A 12,565-nucleotide genomic window follows, 5' to 3' on the forward strand; every position below is an offset into this window, starting at 1 on the left:
AGTGTGTCACCAATCATATTGAATCTTTCAACCAGTTGCTGACAGAGTGCCTTACTGAAGTCCTTTCATCTTGGCTTCTGGCCAGTGTTCATGAAGCAGGTACTGAAGGCATGCAGCACTGACATGTCTACCAACAGCAAGAATTGTTTGACATAACACCTTTTGATCTTTCTCACACACTTAACACAGGTGATAAGCATATCACATTCATCTACAATTCTCATTTTATGATCATGCTTCACAGTGCAAGCTTGTTTTTCACTTTCTCACCACCGTGCTTTTCACAGCCTAATGTTTTGTCTTTATGGACTATGGAAAGCATGTGCACATCATGATTGTCATACTATTTCACATATAAAATAGTTAAATTGATGTGAGATTGCTTCACCACTTTCAATACGGGGCAGTGATGGCATGCTTTTTCACTTCATCTGATCTGTCCTACATGCACCAGTGTTCTGTTCATGTAAATATTGGAACAATTTTGAGCTATTATGCTAATTATCTATATAAAGATTATGAACTTTGTCCATATGACCTGATATGAAATTCTTCACCACAGATCCTGAGACACCTAATACCACATCATGATTGATTTGTTTATTTTTCAGTATACTCTATATCATAAAATCCTGTATGCAGTCACTTTCTATAACACGAAACAAACATTTTCACTCAAAGTCAATGGCATTTCAGAAGAATGTACTGTTTGAATCTGTTCCCCTTCCCATAACATTAAAGACTCATTAATGCACAAATCTTGAAATGGCACAAATTTCTCTTTAAATCTCTTTCCGACATCTTTAAGCACTGGTCTAATTTCGTGTCTGCAAAATGAAGGACCTAAGGAGTTGCAAAATGTGATCTCTGGGTATTATTTTCCCAATAAACTTCAGCTCAAACATCTCACTGGCAGTCCAGTATTCATTTTTTTGTGTTCTTTATTGTGTGCCATCATCATCAATATACACAAAAATTTATACATTTCATTTCATGTGGTGTCAGAGGACAGCTTGCTGCTTGGAGATGTTGGCTATGTTTCCTTCACAAAACCATAATAACAATTTGTTTCTGACACTATCATGTCCATTAAATCAGTAGTGTCCAAACTTTTTTCCTATTGTACCCCTTGTTACCCTCTTCTACCATTAAGTACCCCCATAAGATTAAAATCAATATTTGGAAGGACAATGCAAATTATATTAAAAGTTTGCATAATCTAAGTGCTGTATACTGAAGGAAAAAGACTAACAAAATAATATAAAAATGCCTGAAAATTACTAGCAACTCAATGTGATATGTGGGGATGATGTTCACTGATGATTTTTGCCATTCTGGGCAGTAGAGAGATTACTGCAGTGGTCAGGCTTTGTTCCATGTTTACATTTAGTTTGTTTCTCTGTTTTGACTTGATAACACTCATTGCAGGGAAAGATGCTTCAAAAAGTAGGTAGACCCATAGGGCAGAAGGTTTTCCAAAGCCTTCTTTCCTGGTCAGGGTGCTCCCTCTTTACACAGCTCCAAAACTATGAGGGCTGAGCTTTCAAATAGCAGTTTGAGTCCATGGTCTGAACATACTTTTAATAGTACTTCCTGAAGGCAAAAAGGAAGCTTCTTCATATTATTCTTGGACAGGAGAAATGGACTTCTAACTCAATCCAGCTGTACAGATCTCTCACACATGTCAGGAAAGTAAGATTTAAAAGTACAGATAAGGTTGGTCAATGTTCCACAATAACTGGTTTCACAGTCTCTTTCTCATCATTGTTACTGGAAAACTAAATGTGACAGAGGAAAACACATATAATCTCTCCCTGAGCATATCTCCTTCCACAACTCTATTTTCTTTTGAAAACCACCAACTTTATCGTATAAGTTGAAAATGTTTGAATCATTGCTCTGGAGACAAATCTAACTCATTCAGTTTGCTAAATATATCTGCAAGATATGTCAGTTGTGCAAGTCAAGTAGTGTTTTCAAAAATGTGGCAAAAGGAGATCCATGTTCTGATAAAGAGGAGCCTACTTTATCTTGCAACTCAAACAACCTAGCGACAGCCAAAAGACCTTTTTGTGCAGTAATAGCTCTGCGTGTTCTAATTTTTTGCAAAAAAGTACATGTTCATATATATAATCTCCATCAATGTATCTCACAAATGAGATAAGTAGAGCCTGTTCACTGATGTCAGTCGATTTGTAAAGCTGGTGAAAAAGACTGAATTGTTTTCAGCTTATTCACAACTTGAGAAACAATTTGGTGTGACAAAGGAAAAGCCTTTAGTTGGTCAGCTGCCTTTTTATCTAGCATTTTTTCAGCCATCACAACTGGAGCTGGCAATATCAGTTATTCAGCTATATTGAATGGCTTTTTAGCTTTAGCAACTAATAAGATACAGCTAAAGATGCTTCTAGAGCTTTGCTTGATGTTGTGAAAGCTTTCTTAATTGGTGTCTGGGAACACTTAAAATCAGGTTTCCTTTTAAAGAACTCCTCAGGTTTGCCAATATGACACTGATGTTTTGTGTTCATGTGATACTGGAGGTGAGCTGGCTTCATACTACTGTTGGCCAACCTCTCTCCACAAGAGATGCACAAAGCTTCCAGAGGATCAGAATTCTTAGAAGTAAATCCAAAATGCACATAATCTTCCTTGTATTGCCAATATTTAGTTAGGTCTGTTTTCTTTTTCTTCACAGCTTCTTGATTTCTCTCACTTGCACAGCTACTGCAGCTGTTACAGCTATCAAGTTTTAACCATCTATACATATTTCCTGCTGTTAAAGAAATAACTGTGTCTGTAAGCTTACATGTGAATTTGAAAAAGAGATGTTCACAATTTCAATCCTATGATGAAAGTAAGCAAGAGTGACTCAAGCAAGGAAATCAGCACTGTTCCCGTTTCCTCTCCCTCCCCATTTTTGCCATCTCCCATCAATTTTTTTCTTGTTTATTTTAATTCTTACTCTGTTCTGTCATTCACTGTGTAAGTGTTGTGGTTATTCAATTATTCTGTATTCTTAAACAATCACATATGCACACATACACATGCTCAGTAAAGTTACTGATCCAAGATGCCATATAACCTATAAGTGATACAGTTTGAAAAAAAAAATCATCTTCTCATGTACCCCTTTGAACAATGCTGCCTACCCACAGGAGCACACATGCCACTGTCTGGACAACACTGCATTAAATCATCATCAAAGTATTCTATGAAATAGTTCAGTTCCTTGGAATTTTGTGAGACAATAAACATCTGTTATACATGAATTACTTCTATTCAAAACATATTGTGTTGGAGTGAAACTGGTAATATCCATCCATGCCCACAAGGCAGATGGAGGATGCAGCACTGAGGCACAATGCCTCTTCCTTTTGCAAGTGCCTTCCTTCCTCAAGCTGGGACTGGGATCATCTTCACCCTCACTGCTGGCAGTATCATGCCATTCTTCCGTCTGCCTTGCCTTTGTTCTTCCATATCTACGTAAAAAACTACATCCACTTCATTCACAGTCACTTTCCCCTAAACTATCCAAGTCAAGCATATCTAATAGGTCCATGTAATAAGTTGGGTTTTCTTGTTTGCCTCAAATGGGGTGTTGTTGTTGTCTGAGTACTTTGACACTGTGTTGGTTACTGGCCACTTGAGTAGAAGAAATACAGACAAAATAAATACCCACTGACATGTCAGTAAGTGAATTCTGATTATTTATCATCCCTCCTTGGATACTTACAGTTAACTCCTAGAGGTGAAGAATTCCATATATGGGATAATAGCAGTCAATGATTTAATTTCAGAAGCATCCCAAACCATATACAGCATATGCAATCAATGGGTTAATTGCAGAGCCAAATGTGGTGATAGTCCATTAACGGATGATTGGTTTATGATGAGACCTTCCTTGCATGAAAAACTGGATGATACTGTATCCTGTTGAAGTTTAGAATGAATGAGTTTGCCTATATCAAAGACAGTAGTAAAGCCTTCCTATGAGCTGGCCCCCAAGAATGTGACAGAAATCTTATCCGGTTTCTCTGGTTTGAAGACCCATTCAACGAAAACTCACCTATTATCACAACTGATTCAAATCTGTGCTATTTGGGGAAACTGAAACCAATGCTAAACACAAACCTGAGAAAGACTGACAGTGTTTATATAGAAATCTTGAGCTGTAATTCTTATGTGGGCTGTTTTCACACAACCACATCCACCATTAGCTAATCCTTGAACTTTACAAAAATGTCAATGCAGAATTGTTAGGCTAACATGCCAAAAAGAATATAGGTGTCCAATGACTCTATATCACATATTGTAATAAAGCAGGAATTCCTAGATTATGAATTTTCTGAGTTAACATCTATCCTAGGTCTGCTTTGGAATGTGAGAGATGTCAAGCTGAGTTTGAAATTTGCTTTCGTGGTTCATGGAACCTTGAACAAGAGGATATTGCTGCTGTTAGTGACATCAGTGTTTGATGCAATAGGTTTGTTGTCACCTAACACTATTAAGGGCAAGGCACTTGTTAGAGAAGCTTGAAGACAAAAATAAGGTTAGGAAGAAAAATGTCCCCTTCCTTCTTCAATGGCTGGTCTAAACTACATAGAAGAATTCAAAGGCTTTACCTATACTGAGTTCCTGGAACGACAGCTCAAGAAAATTTAGACGACATTTTGCAAGGTCATCTTGTGCTTACAGAGCAGCTGCTTATCTCAAAATTGACCATATAAACTATCTTGTCACTTCAAAAGCCCTGGTGGCATCTACAAAAACTGCACTCTCTTGTAGTCAGAACTTAATGCAGTTCAGGCTGGCACTTATCTAGCTGATCATACTGTGAGAATACTCAATTCCATTGAGACGAGAAGTTCTTATTTGGTTTGATGATGAAATTGCCCAATGGGCAAACAATTAGATCTTCCCAAGATGAGCTTTGCATATGAAAAACTGTTTCTCTCCATGATGGTGTCCTGCAAGCTTTGAGAGAATCTCTTTAATCCCTAAGGGTTAGAACTCTAAACCCTGCCTGCCCTCTGATGATATTTATAACTTTCATCTCTCAATAACCACCTATTTGGTAGTTGGGGCAAATAACTTGGTCTGGGTCCACCTTTTAACCAATCAGTAGCCTCAATTCAATGTTGACATCATTGTCCCACTGGCTATCACACTAGCTGTGCTGGCTGCATCATAATTCTTCGAACATAGACATCACCCTGAAGGTGATTACCATCAGCAAATGAAGAAGTTTTCTGAGACGGAAGAGGAAGGTAGGATGGAAAATGGTGACCTTGAAAACTGTTCTAGGGACTCTGCCCAAAGAGAAACAGTTTTTCATTCTTAGTACTCACCTTTTTCTCCAGGGTCAGTCTGTCCTATTACCTTCGAGAGCATAACAACATGGAGGAAAGGGGTTTGAGAAAAACTTCTCAGCAAAGAGAAAGTATGGCAAAAACAATTATTCAAATGTTATCATGTAACACATTAATGATCCTCTGCCTCTAAGGTTGTAAGCCAGATGCCATGCAAGGTAGATCTTCGACATGTAAAGTTCTGCTGTACATGAGTGCATATGGGATACCAGAGACATTTTTTGATAATTCATCTTCTGTTAAGTTCTGTCCCTCAGAAAGGCCAGAGTAGAAGCTACCTTCTTCACCTCTTGGACTCTGGACACAGTCCAGTAGATGATAAGTTTAAAAAAGTGCATAGAACACAGGAGCAGTGCTTCTTAGGAAAAAGGGTATCATAGAGAAAGCCATAATCACAGAGGCTGATGAAGCAAAACTATTGGAATTATCAATACAGTGGGTGACACCAAAGTCGAGAGAGATTGATAAAGCAGAAAGTTGACATACAAAACTTTTAAACTATTTTTAGACTGGATGAAGGTCATACAACAGATACAGAAGAAAGGAGAAAGAAAGACGAAAAGCTCAGAAAAAGATTACTAGAGGCTGTGGAACTGCCAGACACAATTTCAGTGACAAAGTAAAAAAGAGGAATTGGTGGCTGAAATCAAGACGGTGAAGGACATCTAATTTTTCTTGTTAGCTATGATGCTACAGGCAACTGAATGCCTTTGAAGCTCAGTCGGTTCTTGACACTACCTCAGTAAAGTGGGAAATGGTGAATATATATATTTTTTTTTTATACTTTGTCGCTGTCTCCCGCATTTGCGAGGTAGCGCAAGGAAACAGACGAAAGAAATGGCCCAACCCCCCCCATACACATGTATATACATACGTCCACACACGCAAATCTACATACCTACACAGCTTTCCATGGTTTACCCCAGACGCTTCACATGCCTTGATTCAATCCACTGACAGCACGTCAACCCCGGTATACCACATCGCTCCAATTTACTCTATTCCTTGCCCTCCTTTCACCCTCCTGCATGTTCAGGCCCCGATCACACAAAATCTTTTTCACTCCATCTTTCCACCTCCAATTTGGTCTCCCTCTTCTCCTCGTTCCCTCCGCCTCTGACACATATATCCTCTTGGTCAATCTTTGCTCACTCATCCTCTCCATGTGCCCAAACCACTTCAAAACACCCTCTTCTGCTCTCTCAACCACGCTCTTTTTATTTCCACACATCTCTCTTACCCTTACGTTACTCACTCGATCAAACCACCTCACACCACACATTGTCCTCAAACATCTCATTTCCAGCACATCCATCCTCCTGCGCACAACTCTATCCATAGCCCATGCCTCGCAACCATACAACATTGTTGGAACCACTATTCCTTCAAACATACCCATTTTTGCTTTCCGAGATAATGTTCTCGACTTCCACACATTCTTCAAGGCCCCCAGAATTTTCGCCCCCTCCCCCACCCTATGATCCACTTCCGCTTCCATGTTTCCATCCGCTGCCAGATCCACTCCCAGATATCTAAAACACTTCACTTCCTCCAGTTTTTCTCCATTCAAACTCACCTCCCAACTGACTTGACCCTCAACCCTACTGTACCTAATAACCTTGCTCTTATTCACATTTACTCTTAACTTTCTTCTTCCACACACTTTACCAAACTCAGTCACCAGCTTCTGCAGTTTCTCACATGAATCAGCCACCAGCGCTGTATCATCAGCGAACAACAACTGACTCACTTCCCAAGCTCTCTCATCCCCAACAGACTTCATACTTGCCCCTCTTTCCAAAACTCTTGCATTTACCTCCCTAACAACCCCATCCATAAACAGATTAAACAACCATGGAGACATCGCACACCCCTGCCGCAAACCTACATTCACTGAGAACCAATCACTTTCCTCTCTTCCTACACGTACACATGCCTTACATCCTCGATAAAAACTTTTCACCGCTTCTAACAACTTTCCTCCCACACCATATATTCTTAATACCTTCCATATATATATATATATATATATATATATATATATATATATATATATATATATATATATATATATTCTTTTCTTTTAAACTATTCGCCTTTTCCCGCATTAGCGAGGTAGCGTTAAGAACAGAGGACTGGGCCTTTTTTGGAATATCCTCACCTGGCCCCCTCTGTTCCTTATTTTGGAAAAAAAAAAAAAAAACGAGAGGGGAGGATTTCCAGCCCCTCGCTCCCTCCCCTTTTAGTCGCCTTCTATGACACGCAGGGAATACGTGGGAAGTATTCTTAATCCCCTATCCCCAGGGAAAATATATATATATATATATATATATATATATATATATATATATATATATATATATATATATATATATATACATATATATATATATATCTATATATTCTGGGAGCCTTGAAGAATGTTTGGAAGTCGAGAACATTATCTCAGAAAGCAAAAATGGGTATGTTTGAAGGAATAGTTGTTCCAACAATGTTGTATGGTTGCAAGACGTGGGCTATGGATAGAGTTGTGTGCAGGAGGATGGATGTGCTGGAAATGAGATGTTTGAGGACAATATGTGGTGTGAGGTGGTTTGATCGAGTAAGTAATGTAAGGGTAAGAGAGATGTGTGGAAATAAAAAAAGTGTGGTTGAGAGAGCAGAATAGGGTGTTTTGAAATGGTTTGGTCACATGGAGAGAATGAGTGAGGAAAGATTGACAAAGAGGATATATATGTCAGAGGTGGAGGGAACGAGGAGAAGTGGGAGACCAAATTGGAGGTGGAAAGATGGAGTGAAAATGATTTTGAGTGATCGGGGCCTGAACATGCAGGAGGGTGAAAGGCGTGCAAGGAATATAGTGAATTGGAACGATGTGGTATACCGGGGTTGACGTGCTGTCAATGGATTGAACCATGGACATGTAAAGCATCTGGGGTAAACCATGGAAAGTTCTGTGGGGCCTGGATGTGGAAAGGGAGCTGTGGTTTCGGTGCATTATTACATGACAGCTAGAGACTGTGTGAACGAATGGGGCCTTCATTGTCTTTTCCTAGTGCTACCTCACACACATGAGAGGGGAGGGGGTTGTTATTCCATGTGTGGCGGGGTGGCGATGGGAATAAATAAACTCAGACAGTATGAATTATGTACATGTGTATATATGTATATGTCTGTGGGGGTATATATATGTGTACATTGAGATGTATAGGTATGTATATTTGCGTGTGTGGACGTGTATGTATATACATGTGCATGTGGGTGGGTTGGGCCATTCTTTCGTCTGTTACCTTGCACTACCTCGCTAATGCGGGAGACAGCGACAAAGCAAAGAAATATATATATATATATATATATATATATATATATATATATATATATATATATATATATTTTCTTTACTTTCATACTATTCGCCATTTCCCGCGTCAGCGAGGTAGCGTTAAGAACAGAGGACTGGGCCTCTGAGGAAACATCCTCATCCTTTGGAAAATAAAAAAAAAAAAAAGAGAGGGGAGGATTTCCAGCCCCCTGCTCCCATCCCTTTTAGTCGCCTTCTACGACACGCAGGGAATACGTGGGAAGTATTCTTTCTCCCCTATCCCCAGGGTATATATATATATATATATATATATATATATATATATATATATATATATATATATATATATATATATATTTTTTTTTTTTAAACTATTCGCCATTTCCCGCGGTAGCGAGGTAGCGTTAGGAACAGAGGACTGGGCCTTTTTTGGAATATCCTCACCTGGCCCCCTCTGTTCCTTCTTTTGGAAAATTTAAAAAAAAAAAGAGAGGGGAGGATTTCCAGCCCCCCGCTCCCTCCCCTTTTCGTCGCCTTCTACGACACGCAGGGAAAACGTGGGAAGTATTCTTAATCCCCTATCCCCAGGGATATATATATATATATATATATATATATATATATATATATATATATATATATATATATATAAAGCTTGTAGATCTATGTGCTGAGAAAGGACAGGTGACTGGGAATACCTGGTTTAAAAATAGAGATATACATAAGTATACGTATGTAAGTAGTAGAGATGGCCAGAGAGCGTTATTGGATTATATGTTAATTGATAGGCGTGTGAAAGAGACTTTTGGATGTCAATGTGCTGAGAGGTGCAACTGGAGGGATGTCTGATCATTATCTTGTGGAGGCAAAGGTGAAGACTTGTAGGGGTTTTCAGAAAATAAGAGAGAATGTTGGGGTGAAAAGAGTGGTGAAAGTAAGTGAGCTTGGGAAGGAGACTTGTGTGAGGAAGCACCAGGAGAGACTGAGTACAGAATGGAAAAAGGTGAGAACAAAGGACATAAGGGGAGTGGGAGAGGAGTGGGATGTATTTAGGGAAGCAGTGATGGCTTGCGCAAAAGATGCTTGTGGCATGAGAAGCGTGGGAGGTGGGTAGATTAAAAAGGGTAGTGAGTGGTGGGATGAAGAAGTAAGATTATTAGTGAAAGAGAGGAGAGAGGCATTTGGATGATTTTTGCAGGGAAATAATGCAAATGAGTGGGAGATGTATAAAAGAAAGAGGCAGGAGGTCAAGAGAAAGTTGCAAGAGGTGAAAAAGAGGGCAAATGAGAGTTGGGGTGAGAGAGTATCATTAAATTTTAGGGAGAATAAAAAGATGTTTAGGAAGGAGGTAAATAAAGTGCATAAGACAAGGGAACAAATGGGGACTTCAGTGAAAGGGGCTAATGGGGAGGTGATAACAAGTAGTGGTGATGTGAGAAGATGATAGAGTGAGTATTTTCAAGGTTTGTTGAATGTGTTTGATGATAGAGTGGCAGATATAGGGTGTTTTGGTCGAGGTGGTGTGAAAAGTGAGAGGGTTAGGGAGAATGATTTGATAAACAGAAAAGAAGTAGTAAAAACTTTGTGGAAGATGAAAGCCGGCAAGGCAGCGGGTTTGGATGGTATTCAGTGGAATTTATTAAAAAAGGGGGTGACTGTATTGTTGACTGGATGGTAAGGTTATTTAATGTATGTATGACGCATGGTGAGGTGCCTGAGGATTGGCGGAATGCTTGCATAGTGCCACTGTACAAAGGCAAAGGGGATAAAAGTGAGTGCTCAAATTACAGAGGTATAAGTTTGTTGAGTATTCCTGGGAAATTATATGGGAGGGTATTGATTGAGAGGGTGAAGGCATGTACAGAGCATCAGATTGGGGAAGAGCAGTGTGGTTTCAGAAGTGGTAGAGGATGTATGGATCAGGTGTTTGCTTTGAAGAATGTATGTGAGGAATACTTAGAAAAGCAAATGGATTTGTATGTAGCATTTATGGATCTGGAGAAGGCATATGATAGAGTTGATAGAGATGCTCTGTGGAAGGTATTAAGAATATATGGTGTGGGAGGCAAGCTGTTAGAAGCAGTGAAAAGTTTTTATCGAGGATGTAAGGCATGTGTACGTGTAGGAAGAGAGGAAAGTGATTGGTTCTCAGTGAATGTAGGCTTGTGGCAGGGGTGTGTGAGGTCTCCGTGGTTGTTTAAATTGTTTATGGATGGGGATGTTAGGGAGGTGAATGCAAGAGTTTTGGAAAGAGGGGCAAGTATGCAGTCTGTTGTGGATGAGAGAGCTTGAGAAGTGAGTCAGTTGTTGTTCGCTGATGATACAGCGCTGGTGGCTGATTAGTGTGAGAAACTGCAGAAGCCGGTGACTGAGTTTGGTAAAGTGTGTGAAAGAAGAAAGTTGAGAGTAAATGTGAATAAGAGCAAGGTTATTAGGTAAAGTAGGGTTGAGGGACAAGTCAATTGGGAGGTAAGTTTGAATGGAGAAAAACTGGAGGAAGTGAAGTGTTTTAGATATCTGGGAGTGGATTTGGCAGCGGATGGAACAATGGAAGCGGAAGTGAATCATAGGGTGGGGGAGGGGGCGAAAATTCTGGGAGCGTTGAAGAATGTGTGGAAGTCGAGAACATTATCTCGGAAAGCAAAAATAGGTATTTTTGAAGGAATAGTGGTTCCAACAATATTATATGATTGTGAGGCGTGGGCTATGGATAGAGTTGTGCGCAAGAGGGTGGACGTGCTGGAAATGAGATGTTTGAGGACAATATGTGATGTGAGGCGGCTTGATCGAGTAAGCAATAATAGGATAAGAGAGATGTGTGGTAATAAAAAAAGTGTGGTTGAGAGAGCAGAAGAGAGTGTTCTGAAATGGTTTGGTGACATAGGGAAAATGAGTGAGGAAAGATTGACCAAGAGGATATATGTGTCAGAGGTGGAGGGAACGAGAAGTGGGAGACAAAATTGGAGGTGGAAAGATGGAGTGAAAAAGATTTTGTGTGATGGGGGTCCTGAACATGCAGGAGGGTGAAAGGCATGCAAGGAATAGAGTGAATTGGAACGATGTGGTATACCGAGGACAATGTGCTGTCAATGGATTGAACCAGGGCATGTGAAGTGTCTGGGGGTAAACCATGGAAAGTTTTGTGGGGCCTGGATGTGGAAAGGGAGCTGTGGTTTTGGTGCATTATTACATGACAGCTACAGATTGAGTGTGAATGAATGTGGCCTTTGTTTTCTTTTCCTGGCACTACCTCGCACACATGCTGAGGGAGGGGGTTTTCATTTCTTGTGTGGTGGGGTGGTGACGGGAATGAATAAGGGCAGACAGTATGAATTATGTACATGTGTATATATGTATATGTCTGTGTGTGAGTGTGTGTGTATATATGTATACGTTGCCATGTATAGGTATGTATATGTGCGTGTGTGGACGTGTATGTATATACATGTGTATGTGGGTGGGTTGGGCCATTCTTTCGTCTGTTTCCTTGCGCTACCTCACTAACGCGGGAGACCGACAAAGTATAATAATAATAAAAAATATTTTATTATTTATTTATTTATTTTGCTTTGTTGCTGTCTCCCGCGTTTGCGAGGTAATGCAAGGAAACAGACGAAAGAAATGGCCCAACCCACCCCCATACACATGTATATACATACACGTCCACACACGCAAATATACATACCTATACATCTCAATGTACACATATATATACACACACAGACACATACATATATACACATGCACACAATTCACACTGTCTGCCTTTATTCATTCCCATCGCCACCTCGCCACACATGGAATAACATCCCCCTCCCCCTCATGTGTGCAAGGTAGCACTAGGAAAAGACAACAAAGGCCCCATTCGTTCACA

The 12,565-nt window shown here is 39.9% G+C and overlaps 1 protein-coding gene across 45 annotated transcripts in view; it reads right to left on the bottom strand.

Annotated features, from left to right (window-relative positions):
* Nucleotides 1-12,565, bottom strand: part of LOC139767191 (muscle calcium channel subunit alpha-1-like) — a 1,449,841-nt gene that overhangs the window by 159,695 nt on the left and 1,277,581 nt on the right. The gene's annotated exons all lie outside the window — the stretch shown is intronic.

The sequence above is a fragment of the Panulirus ornatus genome, chromosome 59 (assembly GCF_036320965.1).
Source record: "Panulirus ornatus isolate Po-2019 chromosome 59, ASM3632096v1, whole genome shotgun sequence".
Lineage (NCBI taxonomy): Eukaryota > Metazoa > Arthropoda > Malacostraca > Decapoda > Palinuridae > Panulirus > Panulirus ornatus.